Source organism: Lepidochelys kempii, chromosome 6 (assembly GCF_965140285.1).
Source record: "Lepidochelys kempii isolate rLepKem1 chromosome 6, rLepKem1.hap1, whole genome shotgun sequence".
Lineage (NCBI taxonomy): Eukaryota > Metazoa > Chordata > Testudines > Cheloniidae > Lepidochelys > Lepidochelys kempii.
The window spans coordinates 23608538-23625211 of record NC_136385.1 but is presented as its reverse complement, the minus strand read 5'-3'; the positions used below and the strand labels follow the sequence as shown (position 1 = coordinate 23625211).

Here is a 16674-nt window from a genome sequence, read left to right as displayed (position 1 = left end):
GGGGAGGGGCAAAAGTCAGGCTAAAGGGGAAAGGAGGCAGGACAAGGAAAACAGGAGTCTTTGCAGATCCATGATTGGAGAGGATTAAGCCTAGAGATGACCTACTGGTAGTAATAATAATACCACCACACTGGAATAGCAGGAGGCGGTGCAGTTTGTGACAAGTGCATTTCCAAACCTATGCAGGGATATTCCGCATAGCCCTGCCCTGCACGCAGCATGCCTCCAGGTGGCGCTATAGTCCCTCACCTTCAAGAGAACTAAAAATCCACTAGAAAAAATGACATCTCCCTTGTCACCCTGGCCATGAAGTTGCTGCAACCCACTGTGTGTGTGTGTGTGTGTGGCAGGGCAGGCCGTAAACACGTGTGATGTGGTGCCTTACAAAACTGTACTGCGTGCAACAAGATTTGTTCCGCTTCTACGGAAACATGACGGTCTCCAGAGAGATGGGACCATGTCCCAGATGGCGGCCTGTGCATTTCCCTGTGGGAGACTCCCTCGCCATCACCTTGCCTCCCGGTGGGACTGTGACATAGTACGACTGTGACACCCAAGGCAAATCAGCTTCTTAATTTTAAGGCCCTGAGCCTTCTCCTCGTATTTACCCTAGTGGAAATCAGGAGTAGCTTCTAGAAGCCAGCGGGGCTACAGCAGCATGAGGCCAGAGTCCGATCTCTCTCCCTCCTCTTGTGATGGCCTCTGCAGCTCTCCCCTAAAGCAGCCAAGCCACCTTGTACATTCTCTGACAAAAATTCCCTCCTTCTGTCCCTTGTCTGTGTGGCTGTCATCTTCTGGCCAGCTGCAGAATAGCAGGTTTGCAATCCTAGCCCCTTGGCAGAGGGTAGGGATTTCAGGTTTCTCTAGCTGGGGAAGGGGTATAACTATAGCAGTCTAATAATACAGCTGTAGATATATGGGTATAAATCCTTGTGTGGACACTTAGTCAGGAATTAAGTTGGTATAACTTTACCTGGTTAATTAGACGGCTTCAACAAACAGCTAAATTGCCCCGTGGGCAAGCCTTTCTATTCAGCCCATCCTTGTACCAGCTGGGCACATGTTACAGAAACGTCAAGCAAATTCCACCCCATGATTGGTAGGAGTCACTCCTCCCAATGGCTGAGGCTCCAGAAGTGACATCCGATGAAGTGGGCTGTAGCCTACGAAAGCTTATGCTCAAATAAATTTGTTCGTCTCTAAGGTTCCACAAGTACTCCTGTTCTCTTTTTTACAGACTAACACAGCTGCTACTCTGAAACCTGTCATTAATTAAAAGCTACAGTGAGCCAAGGATGGCAATGGCCAAATTCCCATTATCTTCAGTGGAGCAGGATTAAGCTCCACCTAGCCTCATGCAGCTCATAGCAATTTGCCAAGGTGCTAGAACGTTTAAAAACAGCCTTCCGCTGTCTGAATGTGCCTGGAAAATGCACTCTGCACAAGCCACTGTGGGAACACTGTAGTGCCTTGTGTTCTCTCCGACAACCCCATCTATATGGCTGTTGTCCCTTCTAACATGGTGAAGGCAGGGCTGCTTCCCCGCCCCCCAAGCAGGACCATGTCAAAACTGAGTTTCCTGGTTAGAAGCAGCAGGAGTCCTATGCAGGCAGGAGGCAGGTGCTTTTACAGATTGATCAGCCATAGTGCATGCAGAGGGGAGGGAGGGGGTCACCATTCTCCAGGACCCCAACCCCCTAGTACCCCCCACCCCTCCCCACCTTGCTTCTAACCAGTCATCTGAGATTTTGTGCCTCATTCTGCTGTGAATGTAGATTTCATAGACCATAATTAAGATACATTTTAAGCTCAGGGGGCTTTCTCCTTTGCTGACCTTGAGGGGAGTACTGGCTTCGCCTTGCCCCTTCTCGATCTGAATCAGTACTCCTGGGCTCCACCCTGCTTTGCTGTTTTGCGCTTAGCAAGCACTGTATTAGCAAGGCATGACCCACTTATGGCTACTCTCAGAACAGCCGGAAATGGATCCAATTTATAGAGGCTCTTCCATACTTCATGGTACAAGGATGGATTTTCTAAATGCAAATGAAGCAAACACTGTTCAAACTATTCTCCCTCTAGTGTTCAGCACTCAATCTTCCTCTTAGATTTATCAATAACAATATTTATAACAAACTCCAAACCAGAGTAAGAAAACTGCAAGCCAAATAAACTTGCTCACTATATTCTATAGGTATCTCCTATGAAAGAGCGAGAGAGAATGAATACTGGGCACTAAACACCATAGATCTATGCACATGCAGGCCAACAAGGGGCCATTGATGGGCCTGACAGATTCTCAGATATTCTAAGGCTCCTTTATGCTGAAAAGGAGCCTGAAAGGGGCTAGAAATGTGCCCCTGTTGATACTTCCAGCTGATGTAGAGCTAGTATAAGGGCTCTATACTGGGACCAGAACTGGTCAAGAGTCATGGCCAGGCTGCTCTGCACTACAGCTCATCTCTGCTTCCTGCACGCTGGGGCTGCTCTAACTTACCCGGGGAGCCAGGCAGGCCCCAGAATACAGTGGGTACAAAGATGGCTTAAAGGCATCTGCATCCACCTCTCCACCCCTGTGCCTGGCCCAAGTGTAGGAATGGAGGATGGGAATCCAGCACGATACAATGTAGATTCAGCAAACACATTCTCTTTGTTGAGGGCTGGGGTTTCACTTTCAAGCCACTGATGTTTTATATGTTTCTAGTAGGTTTCATTTATGTGGGTTTGTACGTTCAGTAAAATATACTGCAGGAGTTGATGCTTTATATTGAAGTCAATGGAGCAATGCTGCTTTAGCATTACAGAATTGAGGATCTGGTGCACCTCATTCACTCTTTGTCCATCATTTCGTGGCCCTTTTCCTTGCTGTTCCACTACTCAGCTGCCCTGTATAAGAGGAGAAAACAGTATGAACTTGAAAGTAAAGTTTTAAACAGCCTCAGTTGCCCCTGGAGCTGCCTGACACCGTGCGGCGGTTAACGTAAGACTTTAAAGTGATGGTTTTGTTTTATGACTTGATTTCAGTGGTGTCTATGCTTGGGATGAGTTTTGTCCATTTTGAGGGTGAGCACTTTGGAAGGAGAAGGAAATGTTCCCTGATGCTTATCTGAGATGGCAGGCACTATTCCTGCTGGAGCTCCCCTATTGGCTGAGAAAGGGTGACACCAGTGAACAAGGAAGCCAAGTAGAACCAGTAAGCAGCAGAGTTTCCATTTCCCAGCTGCTGGGAGGGACCAGTTCTGTGCATTATTCGTCTGGAATACAGCAAGGCCCACGTTTTCCAGTTGGGCTGCCTGTGGTTAATTGCCTAAATCTGTATGTATGTGTCTCACGCAGTGAACTGACACTCCAAGATGTTGAGCACTTGTGGTTCCCGTTGAAATGTTGACCCAGCTCTTTAAGACTCCCTCCATGCCATCACATCACAGCAGGAATCCCATGCTCACAGTTTCATGCTTATTAAAGCAAACAACCACAGTGTCCCCACACAACGCACTGTGTGCCAGGGCCCCGGGAGCTTTTTAAATTAACACAGTGAGAATCAATTGTCAGGGTAAGGAACTAGCAGCCTTACTGAATCCAGCGGGCCTGGCTGGAGGTCTAGGAAAGGACTAGCAAAATGCTCAGCAGAGTGTCTTGTGGAAAACCTGGAACTGGTTTGTTCTGGACTCTCTGCTTTTGCCAGGAAGGTGGGAACAGGCTACTCCCCACAAAACTTGTATTACTGCACGTGGGTCAGGCTCAGGCTCTCGGGGTGAAGGGGGTGAGGGAGTTGGGTTAAGAGGCCTGGACACAGAATAAATCCAGCATGAGGAGTGCACAGCAATCCCACGTGATTTCTTCTTCCTTCCCCAGAGTAAACAAAAACACATGCACCTGCACAGATGTGCAATGGGGGGTTACTCGCACACACATGTGGTGAGCTTTGATCCATCCTTCCTTAACAAATGGACTTCTACACACACAGCCACTCCCTTGGCAATCTTTCTTCCCTTGATACCCCCACCCCCACGCACGCCATCCCTCTGGAATCCAGTTTTATATGACAATCCATATTGCAATGCATCCCCCGCCCCCAGCATGCATACATGCTTGGGAATCCATTTTTTGGGGATGGGGAGATCCAGTTTTGATAATCTGGATTAACCCCCCTTTCCCCTTCTCTCACACACACACATTCACCATGAGGGGTACTGTTTTACTGAGCAATCCAGAATAACACTCCCCATGTACCCTCCACCACCACCACACCTCGGTGCTCTTCCTCACGAGGAATCCAGTTTGCTGCAAGCACGCTCAGGATTCCAAACGGAGAGAGAGAATGCAGCAGCTGCTGCTCCTCATGGCAGGCAGGAGCTCAGTGCTGTGCTCTGGGGAGAGTCCCTAGCCACAGAGCCCGTCCCAGCTGTGAGCAATCAGCTGGTCTGAGAGAGAAAAGGATTCCTGGGGGAGTAATGAGGACCCAGGAGACTGACATGACCCACTCTTAACCTCCCCTTTCGCCCCCCTCTTGGCCAGTCCTCAGCATCCTTTCTTCCTCCAGCATCCTGGCCCCTCTCTCCTGATTGCACCGCCCACTCTCCCTCCCATCTCCTCTCCTCAGCTTTATGCGGACTGCAGCGATGCATTGTGGGAAACTCCCTGGGTGGGTTTTTTTTTTTTTTTTGCCTCTTCCGTCCTCCCTCCCTCCTCTCTGCAGAACATCCAGCTTCCAAGGTGTGACTTGTGCGAACAACAGTCTGGGGAGAGAAGGTAGGGGCTGCTGCTTTTCTTACCTGCCCTTCCATACATACCAGACCCAAGGAGGGAAAGAGGAGCACACAGGCCTGAGTCTGTGGAAGGCTGTGTGGGTGGGTGGGTGAATAGTGGTTGCATGCAGGTGAATAGAGAGAGAGAGAGATCTGGATCTGCCTGTTGAAGGTGTATGTGCTCATTTCTGCAGCTCTCTGTGTGAGAGAGGTCATGGGACTGCCATGCCAAATGAGTTTGGACTGCCAGTAATTGTCTCTATTGATGCATTGGTCTCTGCCCACACAAGCAGGGCAGTCTGGCCAAAACAACAGTGAATGCAGAGAGCTCACTTTGAATGCCTTCTGTTCAAAAGCCTGCTCTCCTGTGTCATGCCTTGCTCCCTGAAGGTCAGATAGTGAGGGGGAAACATTCACACAAGTGTAAGCACTGCATGTGCCTAAAATCTAGATGGACAAACTGCATGGCTCTGTGTCACTTGCTTATTTCCTTTGCTTGCTTGGTTTGCAGGAGGTACCGCTGTTGCATAATTATTGCTGCGGATGCTCCTGAGAATCTCCGCTGTGATTTCTGGGGGGCACGTTTAGAATTCGTCCTAAAACCGGATTAGAAAGGGAGAGCGGCAGCAGCATGCTGGAAATACAGAAGTGGTTTTAACAAAATAAAACCACAGATGGCTAGATTAGGAAATCCATTTCTTTTTGAAACTGCATCATCAGCTAAAATCTTTTCAATAGAAACGGGGCCTTTAAAAAAGAAATCGCCAGCCTTTGTTTTGGATTCTAGCTGTACATTTTTTTTTTCAGTCTTGAATGGATTATTTTGTTCGTTCTCATTTACATTCTGCATTGACGGTTTCATTTCTCTGTTTAATTAGTCATTAATCCTGCAGGCAGGATGCTAAACAAACAAATACACTTTGAAATTTCCATCAACCCAATTAGTTGCTATTGACATTTTCCTGCTCAAAGGATTTGTCATCTTTTTCGGGGGTGGGTGGGTGGGGGGCGGAGGGAATCCTTTGGATTCTTCCCCCTCCACTTCCCCCCCCAACCCTCGCCCCCCCCCCCCCCGTATTGTGCTAGAAACAGCTGTGTGTCAGAGTCTGCCAAAGAAAAGGAGATGGACTACAGATATACAGGTTTCAGAGTAGCAGCCTGTTAGTCTGTATTCGCAAAAAGAAAAGGAGGACTTGTGGCACCTTAGAGACTAACCAATTTATTTGAGCATAAGCTTTCATGAGCTACAGCTCACTTCATCGGATGCATTCAGTGGAAAATAAATATAAACATCTCCCCTAAAACACTCCAGAAACTGTACATTAGGAATCAGATGGTAAGAATAATGTGTGTTTAAAGAGAGTGACATTTCCCTACAATGATCAATGTACCGGTGCCTCTTTGCAGCCAAAAGGCTAGGTGATTCCAACTTTGTCTGTGTCCTTGCTACGTCCCCCTCATTTGTTATAACCCACTACGACAGCTTAAAGAGAGCTATATGGTCTGTAGCTGTCGTAGTGGGTTATAACAAATTAGGGGGACATAGCAAGGACACAGACAAAGTTGGAATCACCTAGCCTTTTGGCTGTAAAGAGGCACCGATACATTGATCATTGTAGGGAAATGTCACTCTCTTTAAACAAAAAGAAAAGGAGTACTTGTGGCACCTTAGAGACTAACAGATTTATGCTCAGATAAATTTGTTAGTCTCTAAGGTGCCACAAGTCCTCCTTTTCTTTTTGCAAATACAGACTAACATGGCTACTACTCTGAAACCTCTCTTTAAACACACATTATTCTTACCATCTGATTCCTAATGTACAGTTTCTGGAGTGTTTTAGGGGAGATGTTTATATCTATTCAGATGCTTTTGCTTCCTCTTTTTGTCTGTATATCTTCACAAAAGATGTGTGAATATGCCTGTTGATTTGGTCTCTTTGCTCCTAATTAAGCTGTATATACATATCCGTGTGATCCTGGTTCTGATGGAGCCCAGGGGTAGGTAGGTAGGGTGACCAGATAGCAAGTGTAAAAAATAAGGACAGGGGGTGACGGGTAAATAGGTGCCTATATAAGAAAAAGCCCCCAAAATCGGGACTGTCCCTATAAAATCGGGACTTCTGGTCACCCTATAGGTAGGGGACAGTTGTGATCCATGACTCGATGCCATCCTGTCCAAACTTCTCCAGCACAGAGGTAGCAGGGGGCAAGAGCATGGGTCTGCCCACGGCTTTTCCATCTAAAGGGGTGGGGTTGGTGTAGAGATAGCATAAGGAGACAGAGGAGGCATTGAGATGACTTGATCTGTTTGGCCCTCAGTATTCACCATCTAGAAGTTTGACCTTCATGGTTTTGACCTTCAATATTTTCTTTCTTCCTTTCTGGGTGAGGGGCATGGGCCAGGCTCCCACACGATTATTCTTTTAACCCTGTTGTATGGTAGAGAAGTGCCAAGGACAATCCCATGCTCTCATAGACATGCACATTCTTCGGGAGTCTTGTTTCTTTATTACCACGCACTCCTCTGGCTGTCTGCAAGGGCCACAGTTCGGCTCGCATTCTGGCACGATGGCATCTATTCTGTTTGGTCAAGCCTCTGGCTGGGAGTTGGGAAAATCAGTGCAGCCAGGAGCGGGGATGTTTTATAGACAAGTGTTTGTTGTGTGGGTTATAATTAACATAGAGTGATGAGGCAATGGAGGCTGGTAATATGCTCTTCAGTAGAGCCTTTATTGGCATTAGCACTGTGTCAGAGAGAGAGAGTGCAAATCTTTTGTTGCTTAGCTTGGTAAATCACAGGTGTGCATCGCCCAGGGCCCTCCCCGGGACATGTGTGCTGTTCTCAGCTATCAGTCCCAGCCTCAATCTCAATCTGTATCCGCAGTGCATTCATTGATTTCAAATGCAGAGCGACGGATTTAGGCCTGTGTCTGTAATCCACAGAGTGTAAAATTTGGTATCTTGTTTTGTGCATTCAAAATCGCTCGTGTAATCTTTCTGTCTGCCACAGCACAGCTAATCGGGGAATTGCTCATGACACAGACTGGGAATTATAAAGTCCAGAACTCAATTAGGGGAGAACAGAAGGGACTAGTTATTAGGAACATTAATAAGCTAAACAGAGCTGTCAGAGGCATTTTGTATTATTATTATTATTTTCCAGTATCCGAGATTATCCTTCCCCTTTCTCTTGCCTGTGATTCACTGTACTTGAGAGGGAGAAGAGTCTGCTGATTTACAATCAAGAAGCAGACTTGGGGGCTAGGAAAAGTGTTGTCAATCCCCTGGAAATCACAATCCCCATTCAGGGTTGAGCACACAGGAAAAATCTCATGAGATCAGTCAGAGAAGTGGCACACAGGTGATACTGCAAGCCTGACACATAGATCGTAATGCACTTGGCAGTTTGTTCAACAAAAACTGAATCCCATTCTTGCTGAGTTTTGCCATTGATTTCAAAGGGAGCAGGATCCCAATTTCTGGGGCACCCACAAGGGTGTGGGAACAATTCATATAATGGGGGTGCTGAGAGCCAGTGAACCCTGTAAACACTGTATCTGATCAAAACCAAGCACCCTCAGTTCTAGCACCTATGGACACCCACCATCTTGGCTGATGCACCAGAGACCTCCCAGAGCTAGCAGGAGTGTTTACAGCTGAAGCTAAAAAGCCAGACACTGTAGCAGGGAGCCGTAATACATTCATATGCTCTGTGAACCGAATGCTGGTGGGGATGCGTAACGCACACTGACCCTGGCTGGTCGGTTACAATTGCATCAGCACTGCAAACCCATTACTGAGCAGAAAGTCTCAAGGGATTGCCCCCATCAGGCTCATGTACTGTAAGAGAGGCTGGTTATTCCCTTCTGAAGCTGCCAAAGGAGACTCCAAAGCAGGTAACATAGACACTGGTGAGCAGAGGTGAGCTTTTCCTGGGACTCTCTGAGCACCTAGCTTCCTGCACTGAGCAGGCAGCCCTTGTGGAAACACTGAGTGGAGTCAGACGCAATATGGCATGAGGCTAAAAACATGAAGGGGGAATCATAGGCTATAAAGGAGGCTTTGCAATTGACATTGATCTATGGTTGAAAGAACATAAAGGGCCTCTAATGTGCAACAGCAAAGAAACGCTGTTGAGGTGACTCCTAAATGGGCTTTAAGACACTGGTGGCTTCTCCATCCTCCTCTGTCAATTATACCTTTATGCAGATCTCCTAAAAATCAAGAGCACGTCCTCAGAAACATAAGCAGCCTTTTTCTCCAGGCGTGCAAGCCTCAGAGGCTAGCGTCGTCTGACTGGCTCTGGGGAGTGCTGGGGAAATGGTTGGGTGTCATCAAAGAAATAAAGAGGGTACGTCTGTTAAATGTGCAGGAGCAATCACAGCGCACAATGAAGCCTGCCAGGTAACAAGGGAACAGGAAAAGCTCTGGGGGATGAGAATATTGTCAGGATGTGGGGATGGCTCAATGGTCAAAGCCTCCGGTTTCCATTACCCAGGCTGTGACCAGAGGTGCAGGGCCCATCCAGTTCCTCCAGTGTCCTGGGTAAATAAATGGAGATCCCTGAGAGTGAAGCCTTCAAGGTGAGATGGTAAGAACAAAGGTTCCATCTCTGCCTTGACCATGAAGGTCTTCATAGCAGTTTTCATATCAGAGTGTGATCTGGTAAAACTTCCGTCCCCTCCTCACCCATACTGCTGTGTAGCATGGTGGTAGTCTGGACTGCAGTAGCTCTGTTGAAGGGATCCATTGTATGTCCATATGCCACATTTCTGGGGTTGATATCCCTGTGGTAAATATTCTTGGTCATGTGCCTTTGACTGCCTTACCTGCACTCTGCCTGCTAATCCATCTCCTCTGGGATTACTTCCAACATTCCAGATCCCTGCACTCTCTAAGACAGCCACGATTTTCAAACAAATCAACCTGGACACCTGTTTCCTTCTTTCCTCAAAATACTACAGTGATTCAAGGCCCAGAGGAGCAATATTCAGTCCTGGTCCAGGGAGAGGTTTAAGGTCCAATATCTCATGACCCTGAAGGTCTAGAAACCAGAGATTTATGCCATTAGAAAGGGAGATTTCCAGCTTTCCAAGGTGAGATGAAGCCACTGATTCTATTTGTGAGAGGCTCCAGGATATCAGATTTTAAAGTGATGACTTTTTTAAGCATAGGTTTCAGAGTAGCAGCCGTGTTAGTCTGTATTCACAAAGAGAAAAGGAGGACTTGTGGCACATTAGAGACTAACCAATTTATTTGAGCATAAGCTTTCATGAGCTACAGCTCACTTCATCGGATGCATTCAGTGGAAAATACAGTGGGGAGATTTATATACACAGAGAACATGAAACAATGGGTGTTACCATACACACTGTAAGGAGAGTGATCACTTAAGATGAGCTAATACCAGCAGGAGAGCGGGGGTGGGGTGGGGTGCCACAAGTACTCCTATTTTTAAGCATAGAAAACTTATGGGGGATTTTTACATCCACATTGCATAAATGACTCCCCAAGTACATGGCAGCAGTGAATTGGGTCCCTTCTGTAGAATTTGGAACGTGCTTAAGGATTCTGCATGGTGAATGGTGCTATAAAAATCTAAAATATTAGATTGGTTGAGGTTTTGTTATCGACACTTTCCTTCCTACACCTGTGGAAAAAAAAGTAAGTTGAGCTGAGGCCGCTTTTTGGCATAACTAGCCACATGGCAAATATACATTTCATGTCCTTGGGAGACCTGGAGGGACTATTTACTGCTGATATGATAGGAAATATCCAGCTTGTGTTTCCTGTTCCAGTCTCCCAAATGGCAGAGTATTAAATAAGTGAAACCCTGAGTCTTCTCCTCAGATTAGCAGAGCTAGACTAAGAGCTTCTTTATTGCTTCTTGACGCAAGGCTATAACAAGATGGTGGAGGTGGAATTCTGCTTTTCTATACCCAAAGAGCACCCAAATATGTCAGTCAGAAGAAACTATATTTTAGAATTTAAAAAAACACACACACAAAACCACCAAACCAAGAAAACAACAAAAGTAAAATCTCCATGAGAGCACAGTGTGTCCCTCTTCTGTACAGACTGTAGCCATTCTGAAAACAAAATGGCTATTGTTTCAACTCACAGAGAGAGTGCTTGAATATAAGGGTAACCACAGTTGGTCAGCATATAAGAACATGAGAACATAAGAATAGCCAAACTGGGTCAGACAACAGTCCATGTAACCCAGTATCCTGTCTTCTGACACTGGCCAATGCCAGATGCTTCAAAGGGAATGAACAAAACAGGGCAATTATCAAGTGATCCATCCCCTGTCATCCAATCCTTGTCATCTCATCTGGAAGTGAGAGGCTTAGGGATACCCAGAGCATGGGGTTGCATCCCTGACCATCTTGGCTAATAGCCATTGATGGACCTGTCCACCATGAACTTATCTCGTTCTTTTATGAACCCAGTTATACTTTTGGCCTTCGCAATATGTCCTGGTAATGAGTTCCACAGGTTAACTACATGTTATGGGAAGAAGTGCTTCCTTTTCTTTATTTTAAACCTGCTGCCTATTCATTTCATTGAGTGACCCCTGGTTTTTGTTTTATGTGAATGGGTAAATAAAACTTCCCCATTCATTTTCTCCACACTGTTCAGGATTTTATAGACCTCTACCATACCCCCTCTTAGTCGTCTCTTTTCCAAGCAGAACAGCCCCAGTCTTTTTAATCTCTCCTCAGATGGAAGCTGTTCCAGACCCTTAAATATTTCTGTTGCCCTTCTCTACATTTTCCAATTCCAGTATATCTTTGAGGTGGGTTGACCAGAACTGCACGCAGTATTCAGGGTGTGGGCATACCATGGCTTTATATAGTGGCATTATTATTTACTGTCTTATTATCTATCCCTTTCCTAATGGTTCTGAACATTGTGTTAGCTTTTTTGCTGTACATTGAGCAGATGTTTGCAGAGACCTATCTGCAGTAGCAACATACAGCATACATCCGTGATGAGAGCTTGTATCTGTGAATGCCCCAGGCAGCCCCTGCTGAAATGGCAGCCCATGCTATAAAAGGGCAGCTACTTCCAAGCTGGACATGAACTAATGAGGGTGTTCATTGCACCAATGCTGTTCTAATGACCTTGGGTCTGCTCTCAATGGGCCTGCATTATGAAGTGGGTGGAAAAGCATACTCAAAAGTGCTGCATCACCAGACCTGGGACCGCTGACCTGACAGACTTAAAGCAGCATGCTTCCCCATAGACTTCCAGTGGATTGAAATTGAGCTGCTCAGAGATAACATGCTAGGAGTCGAGTTGGCTCAAAGGGTCTCCCCAGCTGCCAATCCATGGCGGCTCAACAGTGATGTCAGCTACTCCTTGGGTTGGGGGAAAATCCCCCTCAGAAATGGCTGCAGAAAGGGAAGTCAGCTTTATGCAACAGCCCGAGCCCTTTCCCTTGCCAGGGCCCTGCCTGACTGCCATGTATGGAAATCAGCCTGACGTGAGGGTAGGGCAAATGGCCTGCACTGTCACTGAACATCCTCAGTGCATCAATCCAGGATATAAAAGCATTGGTAACTCCCTGTGGCAGAGGGAATAAGAAGCAAGGACAGAAAGGTCCTGCAGGAAGCCATCCTAGGAACCACTAAGCTCTGGCAGGAAGTAAACATGCTCATTTTTATCACAGTTAACAACACAGCACCTCAGGAAGGAAGGAGGTAAGTTTGAACCCGGTGTGTTTACTGTACTAGGAGCAGGGTAGGAACTCCGCCTCCTCCCAGTTAGCAGGGATTATTCATTCATACATACACTTAAGGAAACTAGGTTTGCACAATCAGAACATTTCTAGTGTGATTAAGCAACTCAACTTTCGCATTGACGGAGAAGTTGCTTTAGAAGGACCTGGCTGTACGATATTCAAATGTAAAAACTCCTGTGGCAGGTTCTTATTGGGGTCTGAACTAAGGATCTCCAGGACCAAAAGCATGAATCACTCCGGCTTGAGTTTATATAGGACAAACTCCCCGGACTGGTAGCTGTGGTAACTTCTGTGAGCCAGCCACTACATGACAGGTTTCAGAGTAACAGCCGTGTTAGTCTGTATTCGCAAAAAGAAAAGGAGGACTTGTGGCACCTTAGAGACTAACCAATTTATTTGAGCATGAGCTTTCGTGAGCTACAGCTCACGATGAAGTGAGCTGTAGCTCACAAAAGCTCATGCTCAAATAAATTGGTTAGTCTCTAAGGTGCCACAAGTACTCCTTTTCTTTTAGCCACTACATGGGGACTCATAACAGCCACTGAATGGTGGGGGCCCCGGGGAAGATGCTGGGATTGCATGGGGCAACTATATACTAAACAAAGTCCCTTTCAGAGTTTGAGAGTCTGGCGTGAGTGTCCCAATGCAGCATTATTGTTAGCGCAACTGTGACATGGAGGTTTCTTTGGTGAATCTCTCTCTTTGGCTAGGACATGAAATGGCTTTCGCTTATTAAAGCAATTGCTAACATCCAACATTCAATATGGCAAGATTCAAAGAACTCGCTTGAGATGTCAAGGAAGGGGGTGGATGGCAATGGCAGATTGGCAAAGGGAACCATAAATAGCTCTTCAGAGAAAACTACGTCAGCAGTGTTTGCTGTGTCTCCTGTCCTGGTACTGCTGATTGTGAGCCTCACCCAACCAACTTGGGTAAGGCTGGCAAATACACAGCTGTAAGTGTGTGCAGGATAGGCATGTGCTGCTGAGGCCTTTAAAAGAGAGCTGTGAACAGAGACATCTGACGTATGTTATATTTCAATTTATTGCTTTTACTGTCCAAAGGACAGGAGGTCATTAAAAATGGATGGGGGTTTAAGCAACCTCCTTTTGGGAAGATGGGCCATTAACCAGTGCATTAAATGCAAACTCTTTACATGCAGTTTTTATCATATTTACAGTAACTCAACATCACCACACAAACATTAACGGCGTAATCCTCAGAAATACCCTTGTGAGACAGGTAAGGGTTAGTTTCTCTGGTTTGTAGCTCCCCCCATCAGTGCAGTATCTGAGCACCTGTTGACCTTCAATGTATTTATCCTCACAACAGTCCCGTGAGGTGGGGAAGTGTCCAATCCCCTTTTGCAAACGGGGACCTGAGCCACAGAGCGACTAAGTGTCTTCCCCATAGTCACACAGGAAGTCTGTGACACAGTAGGAATCTGAACCTGTGTCTCTCCAGTTGCAGGCTAGTACCTCAATCACTGGACCATCCTTCCTCTCTGTGGCACAGAGATTTTAAGTGACTTTCCCAAGGCCGTGACGGATGTCCATGCTAGACCCAGTTTGTTCCTGGAGCCCTGTCTTCTGCTCAGTCCTCTCAGCTGTCACCTATGGGCTAAGATAAGAATAACAAGGTCCCAAACTACCCCTATTGAAGCTAATGGCAAATTTCCCATTAACTTCAATGGGAGCAGAGTTAAGCCCTCACTTGCCTTTGGCCCTTTTCAGCCATATTAAATTCAGGCCTTCTCTCTTCTGGGGATGACTCCCTGATTTCAGCAAGCCATGGCCAGCAGCTAGTGTAGCTGAATCAGTCAAACCCCTGGTTTTCCACAATGGCCAGCACAGGTGAATTACAGCATGGTGTAAATTGTGGCTTTCTGGAGCTGTTAGGGGCACGCACCTGTGCGGCTGGTTACTAATCACTACAACCAAGGCTAATCCCCAGTGCAAACAAAGCCTCCAAGAGGAATCGCTATTGAGGCATGGTTGAGGTGAGGGAATCCTCTTTCTATAGGCAGAGCAAAGGTCTATTTGTTTTGCACACAGGGTAATGGACACAGTGGGGAATGAGGCCATCTCTTTTTCCACCGAGCACAGCTGCTGCGTGAGCTCAGCTCCTGCACAAATCAATTACTCTGTTCATTTCTCCCCAGTGCAATGCGATCCGTCTGTCCCCCTTCTCTGTGTAACGGATGTTCACATTGCCGTAAGGAACGGGAGGGGCACCACACAGTGCTAAGGACAGTTTCAAGGATGCTGAGGGAGGGCATGCGGGCAGAACACTTGGCATCTAAGCCTGGGCTGGGTGGGATCACAATCCTCTCCTAAAAACCCTGAGGGATGAGCACATGAATGCAAGATGATGACACGAGGGGAGACCATGAAACAGCATGGACTGAAATGACAGCAAGATGCAGATGACACCCAGCCTGGAGTTATCTTTACATCAGATGCAAACACCAACGTCTCCCAGCTCTCCAGCGGCCCAGATGGGAGCAGGACTGAGGGGGAGATGCTGGGCCAAGGGCAGCACTTCAAAGAACTCATCGTCTCCAGCACAGCACTGTCTGGTAAGGACCCTGCTTCAGTGAGGATGTGCCCTCAGACCTCTGACCACCAAGAGAACCTCAGTGGTCACCTGGTCATCTCATTGCTTCTGCACACCCAACGAGCCACACCTGCAAAATCTGTCCTTTCCCATCTACAGCTCGCAGTCTGAGGTGAACAGTTAGATGACTGACTGATAATGACATGCTTGGCACCTGTCAGCTGTAGCTCTCAAAATGTTTTACAAATGTGGGTATACATCATTATCCCCATTTTGCAGTGGGGGAAACTGAGGTACAGAGAAATGAAGTGACTTGCCCAAAGTCCCACAGTGACTTCATGGCAGGGCTGGGACTAGAACTCAGGTGTTCAGACTTCTATGCTGTTGCCCTACCTATTTGACCCCTAGTGACATACGAGCAAAGGTGTCTGCAGGAGGGAAGGAATAATGTCACAAGGTGAAGGAAAAAGGAGGCAGATTCTTGGAAAAACACCAGTTGCTTTGATTTCTCATGATATGATCAATCTCTGTCTTTTCCCAGAAGGGCCCTGGAGCTTTTTGACACAGCCTTGTGTCACCAAATCTCTAGTTCCTGGCACTGTGTAAAGCTTGGTGTTATCATGGAAATGTTTGCTGGGGGCTCCATTTGCTGGGTTCACATCCCCAAGTTTTGGGATGAGCTTAAGTTTTGATCCAACTGTAAAATCTCAAAGCAAAACTCAGTGGAAGCCTTGAACACACCATCGTTTCTCAGAAGTCACGTGTGCTTGCCAGATTCACATGGTTTCTCTTTGAAATCTTAACTCTGCCCCAGGTTAGTTTGAAATTGGGTCGGGTTTGCCTGAAAGGTCAGTGACCCTCTATTTCCCTTTCAGCCAGCCTGAGCTTAGTCTCCTATTTGCTACAAAACTGAACCCAGGTAGTTTCAGATTTCATTGCAAACATTTGGCCCAGGTTCACTTGCTCCCCTCACATGGCAAAATGAAACAGCATCGGCCCCCGGCACAGCAGTTGGTTCAAATCACTTTAGAGACATCTAGTGTTGCAAGGAGGGCCACGTTTTGTTCGCTATATTCCTCAGTACCTTCTGCAGTTATATTGATCAAATGCTATAAATAGTTTTCAGTCTTCCACTGGCTCCTCAGAAAATACCTCTTTGGTGATGGTAATAATTCATCATGATTGCTATTTATTGTTTGTATTACTGTAGCACTTAGGAGCCCTCTGCTTTGTACTTCTATGGTATCTTCCATCTGCGGTTCTTAAAGCCTTTATACACATCAGAGTTAGCCTTGCCAAACCCCAGTGAGGTAGGTAGTGGTATTCTCTTTTTTCACATGGGGGAAACTGAGACAGAGAGGTTACGTGATTTGCTGACAGTCACACCGGAAGTCAGTGGCAGAGAGAGGTTTCCCCAGTTACTGGCCCATTCCCTAACAACTCGACCATGCTTTGCTTTTTAGCTCATGAGCAACCTATCTTTTCTTGCAAAGCTGACATGACGTTTGCAGGAAGTTGTTCTCTTTGGGGTGCTTTTTCAAAGGGGATGAGTCCCAACCTCCCTGCTGTGGGAACAAAATCTGAATACTTTCACATTAAATCCCCTGACTTGCACCTACCAAGTGG

The 16674-nt window shown here is 46.6% G+C and overlaps 1 protein-coding gene across 2 annotated transcripts in view; it reads left to right on the top strand.

The window, feature by feature from the left end:
- The first annotated feature begins 4684 nt into the window (after nucleotides 1-4684).
- Nucleotides 4685-16674, top strand: part of CEND1 (cell cycle exit and neuronal differentiation 1) — a 29874-nt gene continuing 17884 nt past the window's right edge. Inside the window, exon 1 of one of the 2 annotated variants that reach the window (XM_073347152.1) lies at nucleotides 4685-4749. The gene's annotated coding sequence lies outside the window, so the exon portion shown is untranslated. Of the gene's footprint in view, nucleotides 4750-14764; nucleotides 15071-16674 lie in introns of those variants that run through there. The other variant, XM_073347153.2, reaches the window with a different exon arrangement.